The sequence below is a fragment of the Mus musculus genome, chromosome 1, assembly GCF_000001635.26.
Source record: "Mus musculus strain C57BL/6J chromosome 1, GRCm38.p6 C57BL/6J".
NCBI lineage: Eukaryota > Metazoa > Chordata > Mammalia > Rodentia > Muridae > Mus > Mus musculus.
Genome location: NC_000067.6, coordinates 177,554,192 through 177,577,569, shown reverse-complemented (window position 1 = coordinate 177,577,569; position 23,378 = coordinate 177,554,192). Strand labels below are relative to the sequence as shown.

Sequence of the window (23,378 nt, the reverse complement as noted above, 5' to 3'; positions counted from 1 at the left end):
GCTTTCTGGGGCCTCACATGAGTTCTGGGTACTTAACGATGAGGAGATTATAGAGGAACCAGAGAGCTGGTGGGATGTAGTTCGTGGAGATGCAGAAGTGAATGAGCAGGATCCCCACCGCCTCCGTGTGAGGCTTTTAACTCTTGAGGGTTTATGATTCAGATTCCAGCATTAGACACAGGTGTTTAGGAATCTATAAAAATGGATGAGAACTGAACACTTTATTGGGCCCCAAAGAAAACTATTAAATTGAATTAATAAAATTTCAATTTGTGAAAATGGCATCATAATGACTTATTTAATCGCTAAGTTTAGTACAATTGTCCTTTAGTATCCATGGGGGGCCTGCTCTAGGACAGTACTCCCACATCTAAATCAGACACGCCTGTGCTGTGCAAAATGAAACAATATTTGCATATAAACACACAAAGCCCCCCAAATAATTTAAATCATCTCTAGATGACTTTATAAACCCAGTGTAGAGTGAAAATGTTACTGAAATAATTGTTTTACTGCATTGCTTAGGGGATAATATAAAAAAAAACCATAAATAAGAGCCTATGTGAATTCACTATAGATACACTTTCCCCCGAGTATTTCCTATCCAACATGGCATGCAGAACATCTAGTTACGGACAACCGGCTGTTAATTAAATGACACATTTGAAACCAACAAATCTATAGTTTTCTTTCTCTCTCTCTTTTTTTTTCCCCAAGAATTCCTAAGCAGGCTCAAGAACTGCCAGGAAGCGACCGCCAATCATCATTTACATTACTTGTAGCCAAAACATTTCAAAAGCAAAAATTACCATTTTAAAATGTATTTTTGCGGCAAAAGAAAAAAATACTCATTAGATTGGATATGAGGTGTGGAGTTAGGACCCAGAATTGAGAAGTTGTCAGCAAGGTTCTCACAAGTTCCCACCCATACCGGACAGCCCAGTGGGCAAAAGTGAAGCCCACTGCGGAGACCCGAGGTAGGAAAGCCTTCTTGCTCCAGCTCCCTGTGGGCACCCATGCCTCCCCCTCTGCCCTCTACACCATGGCCTCCTTCATCTACTTCAGTAACTGTTTTCTGGAACAAATTCTTCTATAGCGATCCTTTCCAGGATGCTACAGTAACAAGAGTTCTCAAAGGCTTTGATTGATGGGGTTTTGAAACATGCTTTCTTTTGGGTAATATTTATATTTGATCCCTTTTGGACCAACTGCACATAACTAGAGCTTATCACATTGCTGGAAACTATGGGAAGACTCAGAGGCGCAGGAGCCTGCCGAGCCCCGAGAGAACAAAGATTAATACCCATTTGTGCCTCACTGCCCCTGACCTCTGCTATCTGTAAATGTTTGGAAAGGATGGGGGCGCATCATGATCTATGATATGGTGGCTGCCATTCCAGTTGTTCTGTCTTCAGATGTGATTTATCATTCTCTATGGTGACACAAATCATGGCCCTAACTTGATGGGCTGGCATGCTAGATCTACTGACGGCAGCAGTGTGGACCTGAGTTTTCATCCTAACATTTTAAACCTGACTCAGAGCTAACCGCCTGCTTCAATTCGTAAATATGCTGCAAAAACGCACTTTGCAAACTCTTTGGTTTCGATGATGGCTGGGAGCAGCAGGTCCTTTCCAACCCTTGGGAGGACCAATGAGAAGGCATATGAATAGTGAAATAGTCTATTTTTTTATTTAAATTTTTTTATATTCATTTTATGGGGCCGAAGAGAGGATTAAGCAGTTAAAACTGCTGGTTGCTCTGTCAGAGGACCTGAGTTTTATTAGCACCCATCACGGGTGGCTCACAACTGCATATAACTCCATCTCCGGGGGAACCAACGCCCTCTTCTGACAAGGTTGTTGAGGTGAAATAGCTGTTCTACTCTGAGTGTCTGTGTGAGGGTATGTGCACATATGTGTAGGGACCTGGGGATACCAGAAGAGGGCGTTAGATGCTTCAGAACTGGAGCTACTGGCCAACCTACCAGCCAAAACAAGGTCTAATTGAAGATGAAAATTTGCCCCCACTTTTCTCTCTTGCCTGCCTTCCTTTTAGCATGAATAATATGCCGAGCGACCAGTGAGACTAGCCTGCATCCAGCTACCTTCAGAAGCACTGAAGGAGAGGAGGCCCTGCCCGTGTCCTCTCTTGAGACCTGACACTCAGGAGTCTGCTCAATAGCTCTCCGTCAGACACAGAGGGCCTGCAGGCTTTCTGTAGGCCAGTGCTGGCCTCTGGAGAGATCTATCTGTTCCCAAAGCAGGGCCAGCCATCAAACTAGATCTTTGCAGTCTGCCCCCCAGTGTGACCATGCTCCCTGCAATGGATGGGAACAAGAGGACATGAGGAGGTTCTATGGGAAAATACCCCATTTCTTTGAAGCCTGTTCCTTTCTGTAAAGGGTGGTTTCTATAGAAAGTAAATAACTTTAATTATTAAAAAAAAATGACAGCGTATCACTTCTCTTTGGAATAATCTTTGTATTTAATGAGAACTATTATTATTTCTTTATATAAACAATCCAAGGATCTTGGATTTAAAATTAATTTGACCATTTATTTTCTTTTTTCTCCTTTGAAACAGAGACTTACTATGCAACCGAGGTTGGTCTAGAATTTGCTATGTACCCTAGGCTGGCCTCAACCACCTCACCCTACCTCAGTCTTGAAACTGCTAGGATTTCAGGCGTGTGACAGCACAGCCAGTAAAAATTAACATTTGAGTTGCAATGACTCACATTTAGCTGGTAACTTCCAAAAGGCTGCAATTGCATGTTACATACATATGTTTAAATTTTTAAAATTAAAAAAAAAGTGTTTTTTTCCCCTAGATTCATGTTTTGTTTAGATAGAAATTCAGTGTCCTAGCTTGATGGAGCAGTGCAGGGCCTTTTCTCTTCTGGGGTCCCACCTTGAGCAAAGCTTTACTGGTTCCCACCCAACCCTGGCTTAACCTGGTGTCCTCTCTGTCTCCTTGTTTCGCTCACAGATTGTCCTCTAGTTTCAAATGCCTGTCAGTGAGCTGAGATGACAGATTTGCCTGTGCTGGTGTGCCGAGGCAGTATGTAGTTGAGCTCAAGCGTCCTGGAACCAGCTCCCGTGGCACTGCTGTGCCCTGTGGTGACTTTGAGGGCAGGAGTTGAGGTGAACGTGAATCCAGGGGAACGGGAGAGCAGAGTGGTCTACGTGACTCCCAGCATCTCACTGGGCAAGGACAGCACTATCCTGCATCTTATTTTTTTTTTTTTCCAATTTTTGGGTGTAGACTTCTGAGCCACTCTGGAGACAATAGAACCATCCCCAGTGATGTCCAAAGTGACATGCCCTTGCTCATCTCAGCCCCAGACGGTGAGCGACAGTGAACTTTCGGTGCCTAGCAGCACTTTGTCATATAGAGTGGGTTATTAATACTACCCCGGAGCCTTGGCAAACACCATCCTCCACCACATTCCACATTATACTTTTTCGTAAACATCTTATCTCATCCAACCCAACATAGCTCCTAATTCTTTATATAACCATGAAACTCAACACTCCACCTTCGTTGGATGGGTCCTTCTCAAACTTGCTCTATATTACAACAACATTAATTGCTATTTTATGCTCATCCACAGACAGACATCTTCACAACTTCTTGGTAACTTACAAGTGCACTGGTTGACAGCATCCTCAATTAGCAGAGTCATTTCCATATCCTGGACATATACATTGATCAGAAAAGATGACAATTTATTTTTAGACAGACGCAGCCTGCATAATTTAAATATATTTCCCATTTGGCAAAAATGGTGTTGTAGCTAATGTATGTTCAATATTTCCAAAAACATTGGTACTTTCCCATAAATATCTTCCATATTTTTTTTCAGTGAGTAATAAAAAAGGTTGAGGTGGGATGTGTTTTAGCCCACCACATTATATCACTCCTATTTTTCCTCTTTGTTGGATGGCAATCAGGGGCCCCGATGCCAAGCTTTGGAAGCAACAGCATCTGGCTCCTTGGCAGAACCCGCAGGCAGACTTGTTGCCAGCCTCTAAGCTGTGTCTGGGTCTGTTGCAGGGTTTGGCTGCAGATGGGCGCTCTGGGTTGCCTCGTGCTTCTGGAAGCCAGTCCTGGCGTTCCTTTTATTCTGAGGACTTTACTCATTTTTATTCATTTGTGAAGAAGGGCCCATCCAAATGTTTTATGAAACCAACACAGGAGAACATTAATGGATCAAGTTTTGCCTTTGAAGAGGCAGAGGTCAGTGTGCGTTTAGGCAGGAGACACCACACGCTGAAGACAAGTCCACGCGTGGGCGAGCATCGTCCCTTGAGCTTCTTTCGATTCCACAGAGCTCTGAAGGAGGATGGATTTGTATTCCTGTCCCTCCCTCCTTCCCTCCCTCCCTCCCTCCCTCCCTCGATCCCTCCCTCCCTTAGGATGGGGCTGCGTGCTTACTGGAAAAACAGAACCGGGGAGCTCAGCCATCCTCAGATGGAGAAAGCCTCCTGTTTCTTTTGTGGTTTTAATGGAACCAGACCCCGAGGACACAAGGACCATGGCGGAGGTCCTCTGTGCTCTGCTCTCTTCTACTGTGTTATTGTTCACCTGAGTATGGAACTACACTATGACAAGAAAAAACGGTGCACATTAAGTCTTAATTTAGTCTGAGCTAAGCACATACATGGAAGATGGAGCACTCTACTAGCTTTTGCCAAGACTGTGGCCTCTAGGGCAAGAGTTTCCGGGTTTCTTAGAATTTTGAAATGCTCTCTCCAGCTTGATGGTGCAGTCCTGTGATACCAGGAATTGGGGAGCAGACGAATGTTAGGGAGTTCAAGGCCACCCCGGGCAACATAGCACACTAGATTCCATCTCATAAAAACAACAAAACCCAAAGACACCCAAATCATAGCACCCCACCAACAAAAGAAAGAAACACTCCTAGTACCATCCATGCTACTTATCACCCAGATCCACTAAAACCAAACCAAAATAAAACAAAAAAATCCAACAAACAACAACAGCAACAAAAACCTCCAAGTCTGCTTGAGGCAGAATTAAGAGCACTAGCTGCTCTTGCAGAGGACCTGGGGTCAATTCCCAGTGTGTACAAGGTGGCTCACAACCATCTGTAACTCCAGTCCCAGAGCATCTGATGCATTCTTTTGGCCTCTGTGAGCACATGGTACACAGATATGCATGCAAACAAATCACCATACCCATAAAATGAAGGAAAAAAAGCAACAAATCTCTGATTTGCACATACACAATACCACTATTTTAATTAACATATATTTTACTCTTGTTCTGAAGATGTAAACATTTTGTGGTGTCTCCTGAGTGTGTTCCTCTCATTGACTTTTTTATCGGTAGCTTATGATTGAATACCTGCTATTTTGTCAAACACCAAGTCCTGCTCTCGTGGTGTTTATTTTCTATTAGAGGAAGGATGCTATGAAATTGACTCCCGAGATCACTGTAGACGGAAAGAGTGCTATTAGGAAAATAAAACTGTAACATGCAGAACATTGTAGTGGAGGTGGAGAGCCATTCAAGACGGATTTGGGCCCACTTCTGGGCATCTATCCAAAGGAAATAAAATTACTATCTCAAAGAAAGCTGCAGAAGCTGAGGAGATGGCTTGGTTGAGAGCGCTGGCTAGTCTTGCAGAGGACTCAGTTCAGATCTCAGAAACTATACTGGAAGGCCTGTAACTCCAGTCATGGGGGATCTGACACTCTCTTCTGGACTCTTCTGGCACCTGCACATACATGTGCAAACACGCGCGCGCGCGCGCGCACACACACACACACACACACACACACACACACAGAGTAACGTGTAAGGTGACGTATATGTCAATCAGCTTGTTGATAGAATCTCTTAAGTGTATCCAAACATCATGGTAAACATCTTTAATATGTGAACTTTTTTTTGTTTTGTGTGACTGTGTGTGTGTCCATGCATGCATATGTATGATCATGTGTATGCATGCAGAGGCCAGAGAAGGGTATCAGGTGTCTTCCTCTGTCACTCTCTGCCTTACTCTCCTATACCAGAAGCTTGTTCATTTAGAAAGGTTGACTGGCCAGCAAGCTCCCAGCATCTACTGTCTCCATCCCCCAACACTAGGGTAATAGTCTGTATGTGACTATCCATGGCTTTTTTATGGGAGTGCTAGGGATTCAAACTTGGGTTCTTATGCTTGTGTACAGCAGAGATTGTTTAAGGAAGTGGAATTGGATCTAAGAGCACATCAGCAGACAGGAGTCAGCCAGTGCTCTTCAAGGGCAGTGGAACTGCAAGAGGAAAAAGCGAGGTACGGTATCAATGAAGAACGACCCTGGCACAGCTGAGGTCCAGAAGGGCAGGGCGTAATAATCCTGCTGGGTGTCAGACAGGGTCTTACTCACTGAGAGCAGGTTTGTGAGTCATGGAGCATATTCTAGCAGCAACGGGAAGCCATTGGTGCTTCTCAGTAGCAGAATGGCATGGTTAGTTCCTGAGTTTGAAAGGTCACTTTGGCTACAATGTAGAGGAAGAAAAGACACAGAGAAGTAGTGAAGTTACATACAATGATCCAAGTCCAAAAGATGCTATCCATTAATAATGTTTCTGCTGGGTAAAACACACACACACACACACACACACACACACACACACACACACACACACACACGCGCGCGCGCACATGCATGCACACGCGCACATGCATGCGCACGCACACACACACACACACACACGGATGCACATGCTTTTGGAATAATCTCTCGTACTTAATAGGTCAAACATGGGGTTTGAGGAGACATGCAACCTCCTTGCACCATGAAACCAAAGAGGAGAAAAGCATTATGTTTTCATTTGCCTTCAAGCAGGACAAGATTAAGTTAAGCCTAGGTATGGCAGTGTATTCCTATGATCCCAGTACTCTGAGAGGTAGAAACAGGAGGAGAAGGAGGAGGAGGAGGAGGAGGAGGAGGAGGAGGAAAGAGGAAGAAACAAGCAACCAAAAGGATATAGTCAGCAGGGTGTGATGGCACCCTGAATCTCAGGACTCAGGAGGCAGAGGCTGTGGGTCTCCGAGTTAGAGGCCAGCCTGGTCTACACAAAGAGCTCTAGACTACATAGGGAGAGCTTGTCTTAATATTTTAAATTTTTCATTCCAGCTAGGTGCTGGTGGCACACGTCTTTAATCCCAGTATTTGGGAGGCTGGGGCAGGTGGATCTCTGAGTTTGAGGCCAGCCTGGTCTACAGAGTGAGTTCCAGGACAGCCAGGGCTATACAGAGAAACCCTGCCTCAAAAACAAAACAAAACAAAACACATTCATTTATATATCAAAATTTATATGACAAGAAAATGAATCCACTAATCTGGGGTTGGGGGGCATTGAAAACACAGCCTGGCAGATTGCTCAGAAAACAGGAGCAATTCAGGCAGAGGTGGCTAGGCAGAGGTATCTGGAATGCCTTTCCGTGTGTGCTCAAGGTAGGAGAACTAACTTCAGCTTCTCCCCTGCCCCAAGTTCCAGCACTCCCCAGATGCTCTCACTGTCTTAACGTGCTCATGGGACATGGAAGACAATCTCTTCCCTTGGCCTTGCCCAGCACGCCCTCACTCATATGTTTTAATTCCGAGATATCACCCTCCCTGAGCTGAAAACTCCCACAAACACCAAGGAAACCGAGTTTCAACAGACCGAAAAGGAGGAACAATCTCTGCTAGCTAGTGTAGGGAGTTGTTCTTATTCACTGTTGCATATGTGTCAGGAAAAAAAAAAACCCACAAAAGACCGTAAGATGCAGTCACTAACTGGTGACTACTATGGGGAAATACAAGGCACATATCTGGTATCTGTTGGACTTTCGGGTGTCTATGGCTGTGGTAACCTGATGAGACTCAGATCTCACATCCCCAACTCTTTCCCCCTTTTAAAAATCACCATGAGTGTCAAACGTTGTTACTTCTCTATTGTGTCTCAATTCTGGCATGGTATTGTTTTTCTGTGTTAGTTGAAGGGTTGTTGGTTTTTTTCCTCCATTTTTAGTAAACTGTTATTAAACATTGCCAAGCCTCTTCAATTAGGCTAAATCAGTGTAATCTACTTAATGTAAATTGAAGTGTTTCATCCCTTTTGAGTGAGCAAGCGCCTCCACAGTAATGTTATGTCCATGTGGACAGCAACTTGTCTTTGAAGTCAAATACTGGACTGAATTGACCAATCATTTGCCTGAATGTATCTATCAATTTATAAAAAGAAATGTATATGCATATATGTGTATATATATGTATGTATATGTATATATGTATGTATATATACACACACATACACACACACATATATATATTGGTGTATATAAATACATATATGTATATATGTATATGTATATATGTATTATGTATATCATCATGGTATTGAGCTCACTTTGAACTTACTTCTGATTAATATCATACTGAGTAAACCATTTTACATTTCTCCTTTTTAAAAAAAATCTATCTATTTATTTATTTATTTATTTATTTATTTAATGTATGTGAGTACACTGTAGCTGTACAAATGGTTGTGAGCCTTCATGTGGTTATTGGGAATTGAATTTTAGGATTTCTGCTCGCTCTGGTCAACCCTGCTCTCTCAGGTCGGCCCTGCTCATTCACTCCGGCCCAAAGACTTATTTATTATTATATCTAAGTACACTATAGTTGTCTTCAGACACACCAGAAGAGGGCCTCAGATCTCATTACGGATGGTTGTGAGCCACCATGTGGTTGCTGGGATTTGAACTCAGGACCTTTGGAAGAGCAGTCATTGCTCTTACCCGCTGAGCCATCTTGCCAGCCCCATTTCTCCTTTTATACAAAAATTTTGTATGTTCTTCCTCTACACCCTGTCCCTTGGTTTCTACCCATTTTTGGAAACATGATGTCAGTTGAAGGCATGTGGATTTGTCATTACAAGTTATGACTGGAATGTGGCTAGTTTCTCATCCTTATCATCGAAGACTTTCAGGATGTGGACAGTAACCTTGAGGTTCCTCATTTGGACTGAGCAAAATCACTGTTGCTTCTGACAAAGAAGCAGAAAAGGAAGGGCTAATTAATGGTGTCTCTTTGGCTAGAAGGACTCAGGACCTTCCTAAAACATTAAAGTGTTGTCTGGCCTCAAAACTAACAACTTCTGGACATCTTCTTTTTCCTTTGGAGTTCTCTGAAAGCACAGTGCTTGAGTTACGGTGACTGGGGTCAGTTCCAGGAACTGAGCCTGGCCAGAGCCGGCTGCCAGGGCCTGAGGCATCCATGGGGTCTTTCCTTCCTTGGCACTGCATGTGAGTGGGTACCACTGTACCGAGCCCACGTGATAACAGCATCTCACAGGCCGCCTGGCAGCAGTTCCAGAGTTTTCAGAACCACTTGATCTCCTGATACTCTTGAGTGTGTTCAAAGGCGTGATGCAGATAACCCCTAGCCCCAGCATTCACCTGGCATGAATTAGATAATGTCTGAGGTATGGACCGCTGGGGAGGGAGATGGTTCAGTTGGTAAAGAACTTGTTCAAAGCATCAGGACCAGAGTTCTGTTCTCCAGCACCCATGTAAAAAGAACAAAACAAAACAAAACAAGCAAACAAACAAACAAACAAAACCCTAGCACAGCTGCATGCCCCTGTAAACCCAGTGCTGTGTCTACAGAGTCAGTCACTGGCCGGCCAGTCTAGCCAAATCACGAACTTCAGGTTCAGTGAGAGGCCTTAATTTAAAAAAAAATTAATTAAAAGTATATAAATATAAATAAATAAGTGGTTTGGGATGTACTCAGTAGAAAAGCACTTGCCTCCCATGTATGAGGCCCTGATTTCAATCTGCCGTATTGTCAAATAAAAACATTAAATCAAATCAATCAATCAAGTGAAAATCAACTAAGGAAGCCAACTGCCTTTGAGCTTTGGTCGCCACAGGCACACGCGTGCACATGCCCATACTGACAGGTACATACACACACATGCACCTTGCATGCATACAAACATTTTTAGTTTGTGGAATGGATGGAGGTTTGTGTCTTCCAGACAAACAGCCGTAGTCTGACTGGAGCAAAGGCTGAGCATGTCCAGGTATCACACTGTAGCTGTCCTCAAAAATAGTGACAAAATTCAATTATCCTTCCCTTTTGCTATCTGAAAGTTTATCTTGCTACTCAAGTATCTTCAGGATGTTCTGAGGACCTAGCTTTCCCTGCAATTTTACATCTCTGTGTCACACCCTTGGAGGCACACTGGCTACCCTGGCCTCTCTGCTGACACCTTGTTCTTCCTTCCAACGCATCCTGTGAAACAGATGAGCTCATTCGTTCATCCTTCCTCCTCTTTCTCCTCCCCCTCCCCCTCCCCTCCCCCTCCTCCTCCCCCTCTCCCACCCCTCCCCCTCTTCCTCCTCCTCTTTCTCCTCCTCAGGCTCCAGTCATCTCTACCACTCAGGGAAGACTTTAGCTCCTGTCCTTCTTGAGGCCCCTTCCATGGCCATTATTCCTGGATACTTCATCCTCCACAGCAATGATCCAACTCACACACCCTGGCCTCTAGTTCCTGAACTCCTATGGACAAATCCAAGATGCCATTATTCACAAGCAACTCCACACAGACCATGCTTTGGTTTTTGTGCTTCTCATAAGAGGAAAGTCTCCAAATTGAGGGTCTTATTCATCGATGCCATTTCTTCACCCCACAGGCTCTCCTAAAACCAGTCTAATCTAACCCCCATTTCCTTTACTGAACCAGCACACTTCTGCTCCTTGCTACCAGTGCCAATGCCCTGCATCAGCTCTCTGCCTTCTCCTCCCAGATATCTCAGCACTGCTGGCCATAGGCATGGTCCTTACTGGAATCCTCTATTCCTGGGGCTTCCAGAATGCTGTACTGCCTGGCCCCTTCTGCTTTACTCTAGGCTGTGCTCCTTTGACTGTGGACTCTGTCCTTTACTTTCCGGCCACCTATATTCTCCCAAAGTGGCTCTCACCCATATCCATAAATTCAGGGCACACTTATTTTCCTAGCTGTCTCATCAGCTTATGTAGCTCTGACACTCCTTGAGCTGAAGTCAATACGCAACTGCCTTCTCCTGACCCTCTCTCAGATGACTAACAGGCTCCTTACAATTGGTTGTGTCAACACTGAATCTTGGTTTGTATGTTTGGGTTTTTTTTTTCTTCCTCAATATAACTGAGCTTTCTCTCCTCCTCTTAGTATATGTCACAACCACCTACCCAACTGCTTAGACAGCCTTGGGGGTCATTTTTTATTCTCCTCCTCCCCTTGGACTCAACATGCAACCCATGAATATGTTCTAGTGATGCTGCTTTCAAAACACATCCTCACATTGACCTCTACCCAGTACCACAACTTCTGTAGCCGGAGTATCAGGACTTATCATCCAAACCTTTGCTTCTTTCTGCCTTCTTGCTGCCACCATGCCGCCTATTGTTCATCTTGCACAAGGCAGATATCCCTGAAGCGTAAACCAGGTTATGTTTCCCATGCCTAGCGCTTTCTGCTGTCTTTGAATTAGGCTTCAAGTAATCCAAGATGGCTGCCCTGCCCTGCTCCTGTCATCTCCTCTTCGATGTTTCTCTGTATACTCCAGCCTTTCTGTCCTCAGCCACATTCATTCCCATCTTAAGACCACTGCACCTGCTACCCAGATGGTGTGAAGCATTCTTCCCTCGGGTCTGTGTGTGCCTCCTACTCTCCTTCAGGCCTTGGCTCACATGGCTCCTCTTCACAGACACCCTTGCTCAAGCAGTGCCCTGCTTCCACCTCAGCCCACAGCCTCTTCCTCTGACAATGCTTATTTTATCTGTTAGGGTGCATAGAAAAGCTCAAAGCTATCACATTTGTTTGTTTTCTACATCTGCTCCTTGTTTCTATCACATTATAAAATTGTAACAGCTCATGGATTCAAGATAAGATGGCATTTCTTTCTATCAGTCAAGGGACAGTATCAAAGATGAATGTGTCTCTTCCATGTAATCATCATCACCAGTATTAGTCATACTCAGAAAAATGTAGATACATACACATACATACACACACACACACACACACATATATATATATATATATATATGCATATATACACATATGTGTATACATATATACATGTATATGTGTCTTTATATGTGCCAGTGTGCTACTCAAGGCGAAGTATTAAAAGATCATTGACCTATTAATGTACACATGACTTGTCTTCCTCATAGTTCATGTTGATTAATTGTCCAGAACAGGTGTCGGGAGCAGAGTGTTGATCTTTGACTGTCTTTAGTGGGTCTAAGGTTTCACTAAGAATTGCCCAGGTGCCAGCAGTTGATCAAAGTACATGATGGGCCTGGGGAGAGCCCCCATGAGACCTTTAAACTTGGCTTCACTTCTATTCCAAAGTGAAGCTTTTGTCTGGCTAACACTAGGGGTCACGGGTTGCCTTCACGGATTTGGGGGTGCATCCAGGTGCATCTTATGGGGGTGTAGGCATAAGATCTGAGGGAGCACTCTGATGATGGAACTCCTACAGGGACAGACCACAACTATCTTTGGTGCTGGGTGATGATCCCCAGGGACCAGTGCAGCATGGAGGCCATTTTAGGAATGCCAAGAGCTACAAAGACAGTGTTGTGTCGTTAAAACACCTCCAGCAAAGCTGGGAAACACTAAGGTGGTCAAATGAGAGGAAGGTGGATAACAGCAAAGGCATCTCAAGAATCTCACTGCATTAGGAGCTCACATGGAGGACACCCTGTCCACGAGGGGAAGTGAGCCAGAGCTTGCTTACTGCAAGAAGACAACTGGACTTCAGATGAGATTGAAGATTTTACACCCTTAGGCTTTAAATATCCTACCATGTCTTTTTATAAACCACTGCTGAATCCTTCAAAAGGTGTCTCAGGAAGGGCCTTCAGGTGAAGCCATCTATGACAGAGCAAACCTAGGGCACACTTGACAGTCAGGTCACAGTATTAAGAGGGCCCCCACAAGAGTGTTTCCATGTCCAATGTTCCCATAGCCTGCTTGAGCAGTTGGCAACCACTCAAGAACTATACCTTATCCCATCTTGTGTGAATGTGAAACCAGTGCTGGGTGCATGTGGTGCACGGAGGCAGGTGGTCTGTCTAGAGTTCATATGCTACTAAAATTTCCCCAAGCCATCTAAGGTAAGTGCTTGAAATAAATGGTGGGAATTCATTAGAAGAATCTTGTGAGCATTCGTGTAACCCTTAAAGGCCATCCAAAGATCAGGGAGAGGCTGGCAACCTGCTGTACCTAGTACCCCAGGGAGCAATAATGGGGAAGACCCAGGAACTTACCCATCTGAGAACCAAGAAACCCGTCCATTCTCCACTCTCTTGCCAGAATATCTCACCCAGCCACATCTCAGGCTCTCACCCAGAGGCTGGCCAAGAACGTGCTTTCATATTTAATAGAGCAGCCAATAAAAATACCACCATGAGCCCTGGGAGGGTCTATTTCAAGGATAACAGCCTGACTATACCCATCATATTCCTGCCTCCTGGGACCTCCTTGGGACTCATTCTACAGTTTGGTATAAAAGTCTTCTTAGGGCCCTTGGTGGCTTTGGAGGAAGGAAGTATTTTAATGTCACCACTCATCTCTGTACAAGGGAAATGGTAAATGAACTATGAAAGCAAACAAACTAACCTGTGCCCAGGCAAACAGTGGCCAGCATGCCATGCCACAGGCAATTGGAAACAGCAACGAGCCTGCTCTCTGTCATTTCACAACTGCTGGGTTATTCCACGTCTCAGAGCTCCCTGGCTCGAATGTCATCTGCTCTTCATAGCCTTCAAAGGGCTGATGAGAACCTACTCATTACCCTGTTGGGTCGAGGCTCTTGACATAGATGGTTCCTTCAAGTATGATTTACACATATTTATTTGATCCCCAGCTTCTTGCTCATTCTTCATAGATTAGTGGAATCTCTAGAGAGCCAGAGAAAGAGAAGAGATAATCCCTGCTCTCAAGGGGCTGGTGGGTAATGGAAACTGCGGGACAGCTAGTTTACAGTAAGTCCCATGGGTTGTGAGGTATAGGAAGGACCATGTTGGGGTGCGTGAGGGGTACCTGATTCAAACTTAGAGGCCTCCTAAAGGAATACACTGGGAGAGAAAAAACTATCACATCTTCAGATTTCAAGGAGGAACAGAAGCTCAGAGAAATGGAAGACAAAGAGAAAATGAGGTGTGGTCCAGATAAATGAGGGAGCAAGGCCTTTTCAGGTTACAGAAAACAGTGGGGATTCTTCTAGACTACTCTCTGGATGCTGCTGTTTATTGTGCAGGCTGTGGGAAAGCTGGCCTCATGGTTGCTCAAAATTCATTCTGGCTGTAAGGACAGAATGCAGAAGAGTGAGGCCAGAGCATAGGTGAGATAAAGGTATGGGGTTGAAACTAAGTAGAATTCACAACCCACCAAATGTCAGGAGTCTGCTGTGGTGTCTAATCTTCTGATACAGACAGCCACTCTTGCTTTTCAATGATATATATAAATGTAAGAAATATGCATATATATACATATATAATATATATGTATATACTATATACTAATATAATATACAATATTGTATATACTATATATACATATATAATATACTAATATACAATATTATACACACACATATATATATATATCAATGACTACAAAATTTGCTTCATTTCCACAGGAAACCCCTCTTTCTAAGGTTAAACTCAAAATTCTTTCAACTCAAGGAGTTTAGGCCACACTTTGACTTTGAGAATCACGAGTCAGAGTGTGAAGCCCCAGGGGGAATCTGGATCACAGAGCTGAGTTATGACGGCTTGGTGTTCTCAGGGTATATTACAATTCTTGCTTAAATGGGGTGTGACCTCGAAGACACAAAGGATGGTGATCCCAAGAATAGAGGTTGGGCTGCCATGCAAGCAAGATGTATAAATATGAATGTCAAGCCACTCGAACGCATGAAAGGCTTTTAACATGCCAGAGAGTTCCAAAGTGCAGCGGGCCTCGTTGCCACAATGAGATGATAATGGGAGCGACCCGCGGCGGGGACCACCCACCAGCGGCTTCATTGCTGTGACTAGGAACGAAGGGTCTCCCTGGAACGATTGACGCTGGATGGCATTGTCATTTTTAGCACATGCTAACTCTGTGCCTGTGAAAGAAATTGTCTCCGTTAAGCTGGAGCCAGACTATTTATGGACATCCAGGCTCCCACCGCATTCCGGTGCCATGGCCATAGGTAAGAAAAAATGGAAAATGTCTCCTTGGTCTCCACACACTGACCCATAAATTCCCTGTCTGTGCTTAATTAACCGAGGAAGAAATATGCTTCAGGGCTCTCTTTTCTTTCATTCTTTTTCTCTTCATTTTTGGGTGGGGGGGGGCCTCAAGCTTAAGTTCAGCACAAACCCATACCTTCTTCATTCCCTTTTCTTTGGCCAGCCTTGGGTCACAGTGGTCACTGGGGCCACCCACAAAGCAATAGGTCAAAGGCCCGTACTTAACCCTTTCTTAAGCCATGAAGAGAGACAGAAATCACTTGCTTTCCTTTGTGGAATTCAAAGATCAGACAATAATTAGTCCATTGCCCTTGCTTTAGAAACACACACACACACACACACACACACACACACACGCTCTTGCCATCTGTGCTGTAAGAAGAGAGCGTGAAGCAAGGCTTGCTGATTTTTCTATTCCTCCATAGTTCCATAGTTAAGACTACTTAGTGCAGTGGAGGGGAGGAGGCTTTTGTGATTTTTCAGTTCTACTAGATGTTCAGCTGTACACCCCACTTTTGTAATGGAGCAAGCCAGAAGCTTAGAGGTGACAGTAGACAGTTGGTGTCATCTAAGTGGGAAGCACAGTCTTGAGGGTAGGTAGACCAAGGAAAATGAAATTGTGGTGGAGTCTATAGAGGTTAGATGATAGCCATCAAACACGGTTTAGGGGGAAGCAAATAGCTCTCATATTTTACTGTACAGCTGGCTGACTAGAGGTCACAACAGCCCCATTGTACATTTTATGAATAATGAGAAAGAGGAGCTGAAAGGCTTTAAACACAAAGAAACAAGAAGAAAATGTAATCTTGACTCAGTCATTACACAGTTTATACATAAATTTTATATTTTACATTGTACGTTTTCTACACGAATGGATAATATCACATTACCGATTAATAAGTACAAGTTCCGAGGCAGGAGTTAGGCTCCCCTGGTACAGTAATGGTAGGGCTCGTGGTGGGTCCTTTGATAGTCAGGTAATATACAGGCACCATCCCCTGAATGGATGACCTGTGCAATCTCTACATTGGCTTTGTCCTCAGGTGCTTGAAAATGTAGTTTCAACAAAGCACTTCAGTCTGATTCTTGCTCTTTCTGTAAAATCCATAGAAGACCACTGGGCAGGGTTTCACAGTCTTATTTCTTTCCTGGAGCCTCTTTCTACTCTCAAGAGTTCCTTCTCACTTTTTTTAATTTCACTTAAAATTTAATTAATTAATAAATTAATTTAGTGTGTATATGTGTGTGTATGTATATGTATGTGTGTATATATGTGTACATGTGTATTTGTGTGTGTTTTCACTTGCCTCATTCCTTGTGTATGATTTCTTACCTTTTTGAGTAGGAGACAATGAACTCAGAACAGGTTTGGGGTGGCTTTGGTGACCATGGGTCATTTGGCATCTTAGATCCTTGAGTTAAACTCATCAAGAGCTGCAAGACCTTGGCAACACTTAGAACTCACAGGAATGTTCTATACTCATGAGAAGTCATTAAATCTGGGATGTCAGTATTGCAATGTGCTTAGCATGTGAAGGGCCCTGGAATCTACTCTTAGCAACAACAACAACAACAACAATAACAACAACAACAACAACAACAAAGGAAGGAAGGAAGGAAGGAAGGAAGGAAGGAAGGAAGGAAGGAAGGAAGGAAGGAAAAGAGAAAAGAGAAAAGGGAAAAGAGAAAGAAAAAAGAAGAAAACAGAAGTTTAAGGAAAATATTAAGTATTTCTGGTTTGATCATTTCATTCTATGTCCATGTATCAAATTGTGATACTACTCCCCAAATTTGTACTATTAAAATAAAAAATAACTAAATAAAAGGAGGGAAGAGAATAAGTTTTCCTATCCCAAGTGGTCCACTTCACTGGGCACCTGGCTTAGTCTTAGTTTATGTTTAATGCCCGGCTGTTAGAATGAGATTCTTTGTTTAAAAGGTGAGTTCTAGACCCTGGGGAGACTGAGGGATGGTACAGTGGGGATTTCTACACACTGGAAGGAGATTGGGGCTCACACTGTAGGATGTCTGGCAGGCTGACAGACCCATAGGAAACCATGAAGACCAAAACAGACTCCACAGGAGGAGAACTGAGGTCTGGTGAGTCCTGGTGTAAAAGAGGTGATCAGAGTCACTTCGCTGTGACTGTGACAGCCCAGAAGTGGTAGAGGTTTTAGGGGCAGGCACAGGAAACAGAGGCCTGCATCAGAGTACTGTGCAGTTCCTAGGACATTCAAAGAACCATTAAAAATGGCCCCTAAGTGGGTGGGCAGGGGAGTGGGGGTGGGTGGATATGGGGGACTTTTGGTATAGCATTGGAAATGTAAATGAGTTAAATACCTAATAAAAAATGGAAAAAAAAAAAAAAGAAAAAAGCCTACCAATATGGCCAAAGCATTTGCAAATATATTTTGAATTTTTATTATTTAAAAAAAAAAAAAAAAAAAAGAAGTTGAACACATAGCTAGCTTGGAGTTTGCGCACCTAGCTTGGACCTCACTGTTGCCCTTCATGAGCTGGGTAACCACAACCTTGTCAAGCTTCAGTTTCCTCATCAGTAAAACTGGGTGTGAATGGAATTCCTGTGGAATTTTGTTGGGATTGGGTAAAATGTTTAGAGTACCCCCAGCATGCAGTAATATGAGCCACTATGTTGGCCCTACAGGACTTGGGTAGAGGCAGGATATTGGTAAATAGCAGCTTTGTCTGGGAACTCTGGCTAGTGACTGTTGTGACTTCCAAATAAGGAGTAAGGAGCCTACCATAGCGATCTTTGTTCTCATTCTTCTCCAGTCCCTACCACCCCATGCTACACACCAGGATGCAATGCCAAACCAGCAGAGAGACTCACAGTATCATGTCAGGCTCCTGCTACCAGGGGACACAGATATGCAGCCGTGTCTTCCAGTCCCCAGACAAATAATTCAAGTTCACATTTAGGAAGCCACCACCCCTTATACCATCACATTCAACAGACTGTGATTACAACCCCCTGCACCCAGGGGGCCTGAGGTTACAGGCTGTTAAAAGTCTCCATTCATGGGTGGGCAAGAGAACCTACTTTCTATTTGCTGAGGATACAGGGCTGGCAGAGAAGGAACAGGAACTCAGAGGAGCTGTGAAGCAAAGGCGTAGAGAGAAACAAAGTAGGCGTCTGGGAATATCTTGGCATTACCTACCTGATTACTGCTTTCAAGAAGAAAAGTCCTCCATTGAGAAAACAGTCCAGTGGGGTTGGAGGTGTGGTGGGGCTCGAAGACAATCTGATGACTTCAGCTGACAGGTGATCACTGGTGAGCAGATGAGACTCAGTGCTTACGATGTAAAAGAAAAGGGACTAGATCGCCACCCACGAGGTACCGTTTCTGTCATAAAATGCAAAATTAGGGGTTATTGCAGCACGGATTATGTAATTCATGCAGAAAATTGTATATTTGTACAAAAACAATAGTTTCCTCCTGTCTCCCATCACGTAAAATCTCCTGGGGCCCTGTGGCTAATGTCTGGATGTTGCTTATTACAATATTGGCTGCCTCTAATAGACATGAAATTGTAGCTGATGCTTCCATATAAATTCTCCGCTATGTTCTGGTTTTTAATAGCGTTTGAAATTTAATGCCAGAGAGAGAATAACTACTTGCATATACCTAAAGACTGTACACACACTGTGAGTTTAGTTAAAAATTTTCATGAACCCTCATCTTAAAGGCATATACCTCTGTTGCAAGTAAGATTTAGGCTGTTTTCCCTCAAAAGGTAGCTGACTTGGCGGCTCTTACACAGAAGCGGAAGGTCAGCACTACGGTTTGCACGTGAAATATCCCCCCAGCGGGCTCCTGTGCTCAAATACTTGTCCCTAGATCACAATGCTGCTTTGGGATGTCATAAAACATTTATGGGCTGCCTTTAGCCTAACTGGAGGAAGCCTCCTTTGCCGCCCAAACTGACTGCCCTCCGAAACAAGTTGTGTTCCCAGACATAATGCCTTCCCTGACGTGATGGACGGTGGATCTCCTAATTCTTCAGTGCAAATAAAGCTCCCCTCCCTTAAGCTGTTTCTGCCAGGCATTTTGTCATGGCAAGGAGGAAAGTGGCTAATACGAATGGAAACATCTTCACATACGAGTGAGGGGAGTGAACACTGTGCCATACCACACTGTGGAATGTGGAATATTACTTAGCCACTGGAAGAGCTCCAACAATGATGAACCTTGTAAACCTCACACCTAGAGAAAGAAGACACACCCAGACTTAGAGGAGAGACTTTGACCCGTTATAATCAAAGACACAATAAACAGATTCTCAAGAGTTAGGAGAAGACATTGCTTCACTGTTAGTTTCTATTTAGGGCTGGGGATGGCGTTCAGTGGCTGGGGCACTTACCTCTCTAGGGCCACAAACAAGCAAATCCCAGAGCTTCCATTAAGAATGTTGAAAGCCCTCCAGATATAGAAAGTCATTCCTGACCGGGTATCATGAAAATGGCAACAATGTTACACTTAGCTTTAGCATAATCATCAGCAAGCAAGAGCAAACAGAGCAGTCTGTTTTGCCCTCTGCTCTTCTGCATCTAAAACTCTGTTTGGTGTCTCTGGATGCTAATGATAAACTCCTAAATTCCTGCTCACTCAATGCCCCGAGGAGTCTGAGGGGTGCACACCCAGCGTTGGTACTAAGATAAGTTGTTTCTGAGACTAGCAGCTATCATATAACGAATGACCGAGGAAGTGGGGTGGGATTCAAATATACTCAGTAGAAACAAAGAAAATCAAAGCTTCAAAACAAAAGAATGAATGACAAAACCATGCATAAGGAACTCGATGATATCAGTAATTCTATGTATAGGGATAGTGTCTCCTGTGTATTTCTTCTTAGACTCTTGAAAAAGAAATCGAACATATTTTTTTCCTCTTTTCAAATGCCCAGAGCTGTGTAAGAAATTAATTTGTATTGTCTTCTTCTGAGGGCTGACTGGCCAAGTGACTGCATTATGATAGAAAGAAAACCTGCCCAACCTTTCTTTTTCTATAGTTGACTGAAGTGTGTGTGTGTGTGTGTGTGTGTGTGTGTTGGGGAGTAAGCCTCCCACACTTGAGGCACATTGCCACAGACTTCACCAGCTTGGTCCTAATAAAATGAGAACAATATAGACAAACTAAACAAAAACACCCCACCCACCCCTCCTGCATCCTCAACAGGAACTGCTTTCAGGTATCTTCGGAGGCATCAAGGAAGTGCACAGACTGAACAGCTGAGAGAAATTGTCTGATGGGCTTTGAAACCACAGTGACCCTGGCACCACACATCCATGGGTTTGGTACAGGTGACAGGTGCTGAGTGCTTACAGCAATAACAGGGCAGTGATAGAGAGCTGGGGTGCATACCTTCTTAGAGGTATCCATGTAATTTGTATCAAAGTGGCTTTCTGGTGGGGGTGTCCCTGTGTGTCTTACTCCTGAGAGTTTTCATTGTTTTTCATGAGAGTTCAGAGCAGCAAGTACACACCTACCAAGAAGGTCCATTTCTCCCGACGTGCAGCTTTGGGGAAGACACCATTGCAGCCCAGTAAATGAAGTGGACAGGATAGAACATGGGTTCTTCACCTTCCTAGAGCTGCAACTCTTTGATACAGTTCCTCTTGCTGTGGCGACCCCCAACCATAAAGCTATCTTCATTGCTACTTCATAACTGTAATTTTGCTGTTGCTCTAAATCTTAATGTAAGTAGATTTTGGAGCTAGAGGTTTGCCAAAGGGGTCTCAACCCACAGGGTGAGAACAGTGTTTGTGTCTGATTCTGTACACTTAGGCTGACAGCCACAGAGCTAGAGTCTCTCTCTCTCTCTCTCTCTCTCTCTCTCTCTCTCTCTCTCTCTCTCTTTCTTCCCTCCCTCCCCCTCCGTCCCTCCCTCTAGAGTTTGCCAGTTTGGCCTGACTGACAGGCCAGTAGCCCCCAGGGATCTTCCTATCTTTGTCTTCCTCATATAGGACCACAGGGTTTTCCATGGGTGCTAGAGATCCATCTCAGAGCCACGTGGTTGGATGATGAGCACTGTACTGACTGAGCCATTTCTCCGGACCTGGAGTCTTGGCTACAGTCAGCAGCAGCAAAACAAGGGAGTGGGACGCAAATTTGCACAGCACTGTCCAGAAATCAGGCAGATGAGGGACGTAGCAAAATTGTCTAGATTGTTCTTCCAGACACGAGTTAATACGATTTCAGCGCTTTCGGTTTCCTCTGGCTGAGCTAAGGAAACGTTTATGTGACCTGTGACCAGAGCCCCATCCAGGCCATTCACATGTAAAGATATCTCTGAGCTGGCTGGTGAGCGCAGCTGCCCAGAAAAGCTTTGTGGGACTCTGCACAATAGAGTCACCCCACCCTCCCTGCCAGGGGACTGGGGGCCATTTGTTGTCCTTGCTGCTGCTGTCGCTGCTGCTGTTCTTCAGCTGTCTGCGTGAGACTGCATGTTTGAAGTTGGGCACAGTGTGCCTTTGAGGTGGCTCTTTGGCTTGTCCACTGCAGCTGTCCCACTTGCTCTGGCACCGAGGGAGCAGCTGCCCAGGGGCCCCCTGCACACATCCGGACCACAAAGCCCAGCATGGGCTGTGTACTCTCTCATAAGAGCTTGCTCAGGCCACGCCTTGCCAGTCACCACTGACCTTGTCCTATGTCCAGTGCTGGCTGCTGTCTTTCTGCCAGTTGTTTTAGCATTACCTGGATCAAAGCAGTCTGATGTCCACAGGGTGTGGCTCAGTGCATACTTTATTTGTGAGGCCTGACTAACCCCAAACCTTGTAAAGATGGAGCTTTGATTACCTGCAAAGGACACGAAAGCAGGGGCTGAATCCATGAAAAGTCATGATGAAGTCTGATTCTCCTTATTTTAATGTTAATTTGGTTTTTATTTTATTTAACTCATATTTTGTACAGGGCCTCATGCCTGATATGCAAGTCCTAACTCCAGGCCCCTGAACCTCAAATTTGAGTGTAACTGTATTTTAATTAAAGGTTCTTCTCAGTCAAGTTTTCTTGTTAAGTGACCTGCCTGACTTCTTAAGACTAGACTATGCATGACTTGTGAAAACAAAAGTTCTGTAGGGCACATCATTGATGAGGACTAGAAAATAAGCTTAGTTACTTTAGCCCTCCAGGTAGGGTGCTGACCTTACAAAGAAGACAAAAATACACTCACGGTTGCTATGTCCACAACAGGCTTCAGAGCCTACCTTGTTTTCAGACAATCAACTCAGGAACTAAGAAAGAACTATGCTCAAGGCGTCTAGATTTGAAAGTGTTTCCCACACATTCTGAGACAGGAATGAATTCCTTCCTTCCTTCCTTCCTTCCTTCCTTCCTTCCTTCCTTCCTTCCTTCCTTTCTTCCTCCCTCTCTCTCTCTTTCTTTCTTTCTTTCTTTCTTTCTTTCTTTCTTTCTTCCTTTTTCTCTGATTTTAGTTACTTCATCTTTTGCATTTTTAAATTTATTGATGCTTACTTTTTAATTGAATGTTTTGAGAATTTTATACAAGAGTATTATATCACTTCTATCCCTTTCTTTCCTCTAATTCTTTCTGTGTCCCCTACCTCTCAAATTCAATTATTATTGTTTTACACACACATACACACATGCACACACAAACACACACACACACACATGCACACACAAACATACACATACACACGTGCACACTCAAACATACACACACATATACACAAACACAATCTGATGAGTCCGTTTAGACTTGCTCACATGCACATGTGTTTAGGGCTGACGAGCTGACCACTCAGGACTTAGCCTATTTAGAAACTCGTCCCTGGAAAAGATTGACTTTCTCTCTTAGCAGCTATTAATCGGTTGTAGCTCTTCCTCTAGGTGTGGGACCTTGTGAGATTTTGCCTATCAAGATTCTGAGCCGATGTCTTCAAGAAGCTAGGTTCCAGGCCACACGTTCCTCACAGCTTTCTCAACTACAAACAACAAGTGATAGCGCCCCAGTATTTAATTCTGCTTTTTATAAATGCAGGGCAAATCAGAAAGTCACTCAGTGGAAGAAAGATATAAAATGGTTGATGGAAAC

General features: G+C 44.0%; 1 long non-coding RNA gene across 1 annotated transcript in view; it reads right to left on the bottom strand.

The window, feature by feature from the left end:
- Gm30013 overlaps positions 1 to 21,106 on the bottom strand; it is a 29,758-nt gene extending 8,652 nt beyond the window's left edge. The window contains exons 1-2 of the long non-coding RNA XR_373740.2: positions 19,016 to 21,106; positions 18,479 to 18,664 (exon numbers count right to left, since the gene is read on the bottom strand). This is a non-coding gene — a long non-coding RNA (predicted gene, 30013). The remainder of the gene's footprint in view (positions 1 to 18,478; positions 18,665 to 19,015) is intronic.
- Between the last annotated feature and the right edge of the window lie 2,272 nt (positions 21,107 to 23,378).